The following is a 10,013-nucleotide window of genomic DNA, read 5'->3' on the forward strand; positions in this document are numbered from 1 at the left end:
GCTCTGCTCTTCACGCATTTGCACACATTTCCTGGTTATCCTGTCTACAACAACAACATTCAAAATAAAAACCAACTTCTGTCATATAAAAAATCCTTCGAACCAAACGTTTGGTTGGTTTGGACATTTTTCTTAATTTTCTATGTTGTCATTTGGTAGTAATAAGCTTATACATAACGAATATCAATCCATGTTAAAGGTGCCCTAAACTATGTTCCGGGTATAATAGCTTGCATCTCTTTAAGCTAGTAAAAGTTGCAAAGTTAGTTTTTTTTTTTTTTTTTGGTTTATTCTTATTTATTTATCCTAGATGAGAATAAAGTTCAAGATTTCATTCATGGGGCTGAATGGTACTACCACCAAGGTGCGAGCTCATTCTCTAAAAGCTGCAAAGTGTACTTAGGTGATGACCAAAGTTCTCCATTATTTTGAAATAGATCAAAAATTTAAAAACTTTAAAATAGGAGGGAAAATCTAATTTTGAGTTTCAAAATAAAAGTGGGATAATGCGTTGGACCAGCCATTTCAGGGGTAATAGACTCAGCCAAGTGAGTCAAAATTGTACCATCTGAGTGCCAAATGATAGACTCAACCAAGTTCAAGCTGAGCACCTTGGTATCCCTATTGGCTAGTCATTCCTCATGGTCAGCCCCTAAGGCAGTTTAACCAGTCTATTGACTAGTCAATACCTTTAGTGCAATGAGCCCAATAGGTAAGCGACTCTCCTAGCCCACGAGGGAAACAGTGAGTCAGTCGGTTCTTCAGCTCCAGCCATACAAAGCCATTCTAATGGCTTAGACCTAAAAACCTCAGGTCCAGTTACTTTAAGTTATTCCCAAAAGTCAAACACATCAGTCTATGTTAGGCAACTGGCCGGCTAGTCAAATTTTTCTAAGTCCAACGGCTCAGTTCGCCAACATCGAAGTCAACATGAAACACTTCCAAAATGCTTTAGCAAGATTGGGGTCTACGATATTTTAGCACCTAAATCTTATGTTCAAGAGACCCTTGGGGACATAGTAAGACATTCTACCTGGATTTGTCTTTCCCCATTTGCGAAATTAAATTATCTGAGAAAGATGACCCAGAAATGCATGTAACTGCTTACTTGCTTTCAATCTACAACTTACATGATCGACCCAATCAATTACAGACGATGTTCTCACAATGTATCAAGAGGTTATGAGGGATAATGCCCCTGCTACCTTAGATGAAATATTCCTAAGATTTGAATCCCATTATCGTGGTAGTGTTGGATTCATGTGGCCTTTAAAGGCCTTATGAGTGCTTATAAAATAAAATGATATAGTGGAACATGAACACAGTGGGAGTGTGGTCCCTCGTGAACCATACTAAGCAAACGATGATTTGTTGATACCGATCTGTGCTTAACGATCTAGGCCAGTCGGTTGGGAAAAACCCATGTTACTTGGGCATGAAGAACAAACCGATGAGGGTTTATGGGTTAACCCTTGATGAGGTCGGAGAATATGCCTAGATGAGTGAGCCGAGGGACTGTGTGACCCTTGTGTGTGATGGCGGCCTACAAAGACGGGGGCCAAAGCCTCATCCATGTACCATTACACGGCATGCATATCGATAGATCGTTCGGGAAAGCAAAAAATTCACCTTTTAGGGTGAAGATATGTATGTGTGAGAGATACCCCTATGCACCATAGAAGTAATAGTCGCATCAGATCTAGATGACATTGACTCATCTCTCGGAGAGGACCTGAAATCTACAGACTGGGATTGCAATCCCTTGGCTCATCGGCCAGACTTTGATGACCCGCAAATGAGCCTCTGCTTGGAATGTGGGTCATAAGAAACATTAGGTCGGTCTGATATAGCAAATATGGTATGTATTCCACAATTGAAAGTGAAGTGCCCCATGATTGTTGATTCCTAAACCATATAGATCATTTTCCCATCAAATTAATTTAATTGTGTTTGTTTTATGATAGAAATTATTTTAAGATTATTATTTGAATTTTTATGAACCCCTGGATATTTTATTTATAATTTTTAGATTTATAAAATTAAAGATATTGATTTTACAGCTGTTTAAATATTCAAATAATATTTCAAAATATTTTTATTAATTTTAAATATATAAAAATATCATGGGGGCTCATTGTGCATATGGGCCCGCCATATTTTTAGAAGGTGGGGCCCATGAGTGCCTCCCTTGGGTGGCATGCCCCACCCTTATTCTCTTTCCTATTATTTTGGTGATATGGCATGTAGCCATATGGTTGGAAGATATTTACTAAATATTGACTTGATATATCTTTAAAAAAATTTGTGAAAAGATTGAGTAGACTTATGCTATTTTATGGTATACACAATATTTTGATTAGATTTAATTTATTTAATTTCTATTGATGATAAAATGATTTAATAAAAGGCGATAATGGTTCATGCACCTTCCATAATATTGACGGCCCATCTATGGAATTGATGACTCAGATCTCTCACCCTACAAGTCACTCTCGATCGACGGTCTATGTTCAATCTCACAAGAAGAGGCAAGTCAAAGAAAATCCTAAGAAACCCTAATCTTATTCAAAGCCTATAAAAAAGGATTGTCTCTACCAAAAAATCTCTACGCCTTATCTTTCTATTTCTCTCTTAAGAAAGTTTATCTCTCTCATGTTTGATTTCTCTCCCACATTGTAAAAGAACCTAAAGGTTTAGGTTATGGAGTTCTTCTCTCCTATCTCTCAAATATGGATTTATGGCTAAGGGTTTTAGAGTTTAGCAAAAAGAGAATCCATCTTTCTCAAACTATATTGCTAAGAGAATTCATCTAGGGTTTGAGTTTGTGATCAAAAGGGTTGATGTTCCATTGGTGTGGCTTGGCCAAAATTTTCTTTCTCAGTTCGAGATTGAAGCTAGACCGTTGATCCCTCACCATCGGATAATGGTGACTCGGTGTGGGGTGTAATAAGCCCAGTTGAGGTAATCTCCGACACTTTTCCTTTTGCTTTTGGCAATCTTATCTTTTATTATAGTATAGTGCATAATTGTTTCAATGGCATCAAGTTATTAAGATCTTGGTTTTATTGTTATATTGATTTTATTTTGAAATTTATCTTATTATAATAATGACCACATGTAAATGATCTTTTGCCAAAAGAAAGGGGTGAAGAAAATATATATATATATATATATATATATATATTTCCCGATAAAAGATCACATAGGTCTTTCTTTCAGGTAGTACCCATCTTGATGGGAGAATTCACTTTGATGAGAAAAAAACACTAGTGAATATCCTTTCTCAACTTTGTTAAGCGATTGCGAAATGCTTCCTCACGAGTCACCAGTGTACAATAAGTGATCCTGCAAAGACCGACATCATTATTGACAACATGTCCCCTTCTCTTTTGACTCCACGCTTGAGAAGAATGGGCCAAGACAAGACCACTGCAAACCAACCACTAAAGCAATGTTGCAGCTTCATCTAATGGAGAGGTTAAGAAAGTTATGAGCCAAAAGTCCAACCCATGGTTGAATCTCCTTTGAAACGCCCTTAAGACAGACAAATCTCACTCATATATATAATGGCCACAAATTACCATGCCTGTGGAAGTCATATACTTCGACTAACCAATGAACAATATCCTTAGGCCATTATTCGAGAACAAGGTCATCGAATTACCCATATCTTGGATTCTCACACTCCTTAACGGGGATACCTCAAAGCGGTGTGAGTGGCATTAGAATCACGCCCATGACACTGAGGAATGTCTTTCCCTTAAGCATGTCATTCTAGACCTATTTGATGAAGATATCACAAGCATCAAAGAGAGAACTAAGCATGCCTTCACCCCTATCAAGGAAGAGGACATCTCTACCGATCCAAATGTGGATAACATTGCTCAACTAGAGAGGGAGGAAGAGATGACTTTGGCCTCCCTAACAACAGTCAAGATCGACTTAATTAAGGCTAATGAGACAAAAACTCTATCCAAATAAGAAGATCACCAAATATGGCCTTGGGGCATGAGAAGAAATCGATTTGAAAGTTTATCCACAGGAAACCAAGACAAACAAAAGCTCACCAAAGACCCTATGGCTAGGGATCCTTAAAATCTCAATTAAGAGTATTTCCCTTGACCCATGTCCATAATTCAAGACCATGGTGAAGAATAAACCATTCCATGGGGAACTCCCTTGGCATTAAAAAAGATAAAACCATAAGGGGAGGACACTATCTTCATATTGGAAGTTGAATTTTTAAAAATCCTAAGAGGTCCACCTTCTTCCCTTCACCAGAAGTTGGAAGTTGAATTTTTTAAAATCCTAAGAGGTTCACCTTCGTCCCTTCACCAGGGTTTCTAGCAAACCCACCTAAGTGGGATAAAGAGCCAAGCTTAGAGGATGCGATCGAACTACTCTCAAAGGGGAATCAAATGGCTGGTGACACAGAGGTAGAATAGGCAAGCCCAATCACTCTCCCAAGTTCAAATTCAGATTATCTACCTCCTTATGAGCCAGCAGTTGATCTCCAAGAAATTCTAATGGGACCAATCCAGATAATCCTCCAAAGTGAGATGAAGAGCCAAGTGTAGATAAAAAGATCTAGGTGGACCCAATGGATGACTCATCTATGTAGGACGAAGACTCAAAAGTAGAATCCCCAGAAGTCGATAAGGATAGGTGAATGACTTAGTTGACAGGGACGTCCCAGGATCAACAAGGCCAACTTGAATGGCACAAGTCCCCTCCGTTTAAGAAAACCCAGTAGGGGGAGCCCCATCCAATGAGTTGATAAGGGTAGCCTTGATCGAAAAAAATAATGTAATAAGAGCAATAGGTGCGATTGAGGCCACATCTAAATAGTCCCAACATGCCTTATGGGAATAAAGTGTTAACGCCATTGCTCTAACCTAGGCTCGACTATCTATGGGGAACTCGAGATGGAATTAATCCCTCAAGTGCAATCCCAGGTTGTAACTGAAATATATCATAGAAAAGGAGTAGGGTGATCCCTTGTCATTTTAAGAGCCAATGAGGCATTCACACCCTGTTAGGCTCAATACCCTAGGGCTTAAAGCGCAAAACAGTACCGTAATGCACGAATCCACAAGTTTTCAAAACTAGTATTTTAAAATATGGACGAGCACAACAGGATCCAAGACCACTTATCTTGATCTTATATCTCTGGAGTTGTTGGTCCAAGCATCAACATGCATCACGAGGTCATGCTAGCACAAATACCTTCTAAAAGCGCCCATGTGCCCAGATCTTTTAACATCCTACATTGGGGCAGTTAACCTACAATTATATCTTATTGAAAGGGAAAATAAAATGAGTTTAGCCACCACCTATGAGAAAGGTTGAAGGACTAGGAGGTTGAAAGATTATGAGTTTGAACATTCAAGGTTCAAGTCGAGCAACTCAAATAGGGTTCAACGGAAATTTGGTAACCACCATCATAGAGATAATGGATACCAATCTAGAGGCAAGAGCAATCCAAGGTAACAAACATTAGAAACCCCCTAATTACATTGGGGTATTTGACGAATTCCTGACTTGGTCCTTAGTTGATTTACCATAAAAAGAAGCACCACCAATCCTCTAAGCAACGCAAGTCAAAAGAACCCCATTCACTAGGGGTAACCACCAAAGTCAAGAAACAGCCACCAAATCAACTACCAATTTTTAACTATCCATGAAGTCAAATCATATGATGGTTGAAAAATAAGACAAAAAAATTGAAGTAGAAAAGGAAATAAAAAGAAAAAGACCTAGGTTGAACACCCTTTGGGAACCGTGTGTGATGAAAAACCCTTTGGGAACCGTGTGTGATGAAAAAAAAAAAGAAAAAGAAAGAAAAAGGGACGCCTGAAGTCTCAAAAGAAAGCCAGAAGACGCTCACAGTTCTTCAAGTCAATATTGGTTCAGTCCCCAAAAGTAGTCAACGGATATTAGCTCGACGGAACATGGTTTAGGATCTCTCTAAGTAAATTTGAAGGACCTCAACCATCCAAACTTCAAGTGAAAGAGTTCCCAAGTACTAGGGGCAATATCATCTATTTTTCAAGATATTGTTCATTTGAAAACTTCGAAGAACTCCTCTTTGAGTTGCAACACAAGGACTAAGATTTGAAGATGAGAGAGTACTTGCTGATTCTTGGTCTTGATGATCCTAGCCAGGGTTGGCCAAGCTTATAAATGTATTAACAGGCGGACAAATTGTAAGACCCATTTTTTTTTTAAAGGTTAAAAAGCCCCTCAAAAACGTCCCTTTTGAAAATTCTTTTCCAAGAAATGTTTAGAAAATGCTCAATGCCGGCATGAGCTCAAACTACTAACCTCATTGTTTTCTAAAAATTTCCCTTCAAAATTCTATACTTTTTTATTTATTAAGTTGTATTTTCAAATTTTGTCTTAGTAGCAATCCTAAGTTTGATTGTTTCAAACTTTGTAATCTTGTGATTTCAAAAACCTTAATTTTTTTGTTAAAATCATAAACCTCATACCAATTTTTGTTTTAATAATTTCTCCCTATTTTTAAGAGTTTTCTTAAAATATTTTCGAAAACGAAGCAATGGGAGGGTTTGCCAAAGACTGTTCAGCTGATAAGCAGTTTAGTGCTGGAAGATGTGGACATAATGTTGTTGATGAAAATTCAAATCCTTGATCTTAGAAGATTGCTTAAGCAAAGAAGTATCAACCAAAAGTAAGTAAAACCTTTACTAAACCCATTATAGAAAAACCAACTATTAAATCCCATTGCCCTAGAAAAAATGATGGGTTTTCTATTGGCCGAACTTTTCTTCTATAAACATTTCTAATTCGTATTTCTTTGGTTCTATTGAAAGCTAAAACGCAGATCAAGGTGAACCGGCATATCAAGCTAACCAAGTGACCATCAGCTCAAAGCGGTGGTAGACTGACCATAACCTCGAAACAACGGTATGGGGCCCTCTCAACTCAAAAGATGACCATTGTTTCAAAGAATTGGTAGTTGAAGTCCAATAGACCAAAATGACTGACAGGCAAACCTCTCAACAAAAAATGACTACCACCTCGAAACGCTAGAAGTTGAAGTCCTATGGGTTGAAATAGAGGCACTTTCTAAGTGCTAGATATTCAAATGAATATCCTTTATTCCAAAACTCTTGTCTTAGGTGTCTATTTTTTTTTGCCCCCCAATTGTTCTTCGAAGAATAAGGCCTGCCAAATAAGGACAATTATAGACAACCCTTTGAATTTTTGTAAACTTAAAGAAGAATACAACTTCAATTAGATCACCACGGCTGAACTCAATGGCAACTCCATGCAATCCTGTCAAGGTTATGCCTAAGCAATACGTGGCGCATTGCTAGACAAAATGGGCTTAGTAATGCGCCGCGCCCCACACTTCTGAACCTAGCCAATGATTTTCTAGAGAACAACATAAATTTTTCTTTAAAGGTTCCCTCTCTAGCTTCACTTCTTCGGGATTGATTTTCACAAATTTTGGGAGTTCCAAGTAGCCCTAGAATTTTAAATTCTTGGTCAAAAGTAAAATTCAGATAAATATATCTCCTCAGACTCCTATTCCTAATAAATCTAGGGCCACTTAAAGCCTATGTACACCCGGAAGAGAGAGTGAGAAGAAAGGGAAAGAACAATAAATAGAAAAAGAGGGAGAGTGAGTAGGGAGAGAGGTAAAACTGTGAAATACAAGAAAGAAAAAAGGATAGGGGAGAAGAGGGAGAAGAAAAAACGTTGGGGAGGGAAGAAAAGGAAAAGGCACAACAAAAGGGAAAAACCCGATTTATAAACGGATCTAAGGGCAAGAGTTCAGATTTGAAGAAGCAATGTACACAAATAACAAGATCAAATCAGAGGCAAGGAACTTGAATCTGGGACCCAAAAAGGGAGGGTGAAGAGGTCAGAACAGAAGAGAGGAGGGGGATTTGAGGAGAAGAGTGAAGAACAAAGAAAAAAAGAAAGCAAAACAAAAAGAAAAAATAGGGAGAAGAACGGAGAGGTATATATATAGGGAAATTATCACAAATATACTTTAATTTTCGTCTATTTAAAAAAAACAACCCCAACTTTCATAAACCTTGTCCACACCTTTTTTTTTTTTACAATTTTGAACGTCTTGTGACCAAAATAACATTCACGTAAGTCATATTACCGTAAAGAACAATTATGGTATTTTAAGTACCGTAATGAGTACCGAATGTTATATGATACTTAAAATACCGTGAGAAAACCTTTCGGTATTATGGTACTCGAATTACTATAATACTACATAGGCAGCAGGGTTGCATTATGGTACTTTCAATACCGTGAATATGTTTAAAAGTATTACGGTACTTAAAGTACCGTGAGCACATTGATACTTCATACACAACTGTGATTGTTTCTAAACAATTCCGCGTTTTCTCACTATTTTTTCATCCTAATACGATTTCTTTCATCTTAACAGGCCCTATCTCCCCATCCCACTCTCTCTAACCCCTCCTAAAAATCTTATTTTCCCATCCCATTCTCTTTAACCCTACATCTCTCTTCCTTTGCCTCTTCTCCTCTATCTCTCTCTCTTCCTTATCCTAAATCAAAAAAGGATTTCAAGGAAGGGTTTATAATGCCTAATTAGTATTATGATAATTCGAGTACCGTAATACCAAAAGGTTTTCTCATGTTATTTTAAGTACCGCATAACATTCGGTATTCATTATAGTAGTTAAGTACCGTAATTGTTCTTTACAGTAATACGACTACCATGAATGTTGAGTTCATATGCGCACATCCAAATTGTCACATGATGCAATTTTGGTGTTAAAAATTCTTATGATGAGGCAAGAATTTATTTTCATCTCTAATTATAAAATTTTGATATCCGAATATGGTTCAAATCAAGTAAATCTATAAACACATGAAAATCATCCAAACTGTCACATGATACAATTTTAGTGTTAAAAATTATTATGATGGGGCAAGAATCTATTTTCATCTCTAATTATAAAATTTTGATATCCGAATATGGTTCAAATCAAGTAGATCTATAAACACATGAAAATCTTGAAATTGGATGATCCATATAATATATTGTTAGATGTATTATTTTGAGACTTGAAATCTTTCTTTTCTCTATATCTATACATCTCAATGTCGAGATGATCAATTAGACATTTTTCGCTACCCTTTTCTAAGGGATTTTTTATTTACCCCCTAATTCTACATTTTAATAGCATAACCTTATGTAATTTTTCTCCTTTTAATTATGGAATTAGGATTAGGACTAAATAGAATCTATAAATAAAAGTTTTTGTTCCTTGAATTCTTCTTCCCAATTTTTTTTTTTCTGACTTGTATTGAATTACGCATAGCCATTAAAACTGATATTGCTTGCTTCCTTTTATTTTTATTTTATTTATTTATTTTTGGTACAAATTTGCATCATACTATAAGTTAGGTTGGGCCTGCCCTACCCAAGCTCAAACTAAAAACGTATAGGTTAGACCTGGGCCTAGCTTGGACCCAGAATATAGTTTTCGGGCTTGACCTGGCCCGACGAAATTCATGTTAACAAGGCTCAAGCCCAGCCCAAACCGAAGAAAAATCTGGCAAATCCCTATAAATAGGGAAGTAAAAAACATATTGTACAACATAAAATTTTCAGGTCGGCCAATAGTCGCCCAGTCCCATCCCAAAAATATTTCGGCCCGTCCTAGGGCCGTCGCCAGCTAGTCCCAATGAAGAATGCTATCGTCATCCCCGAACAAAATGCCCTAGGCGGCCTTCTAAAGTCCAACTAGATGATGCCATTTACGCGAGCATGATCAGCAGGAAAGCACCAGGCGGCACCTTCCAAGGTTATCATAACACCTCAGCCAAGCAAAGAATGCATCAAGCACGATGAGGATTCTAAAAAGGTTTGCCACAAGAAATGAACCAAATTTTAAATACAGTTTGATCGGATTTCATGAGAAATATAATCCAGATAAATGTACCATATAATTTTTAACCTAATGCACATTGTTAAGAGTCTTCTATATATA

Source organism: Amborella trichopoda, chromosome 12 (assembly GCF_054954075.1).
Source record: "Amborella trichopoda isolate Santa Cruz 75 chromosome 12, AtrichopodaSantaCruz75HAP2 v2.0, whole genome shotgun sequence".
In the NCBI taxonomy this organism is placed as follows: domain Eukaryota; kingdom Viridiplantae; phylum Streptophyta; class Magnoliopsida; order Amborellales; family Amborellaceae; genus Amborella; species Amborella trichopoda.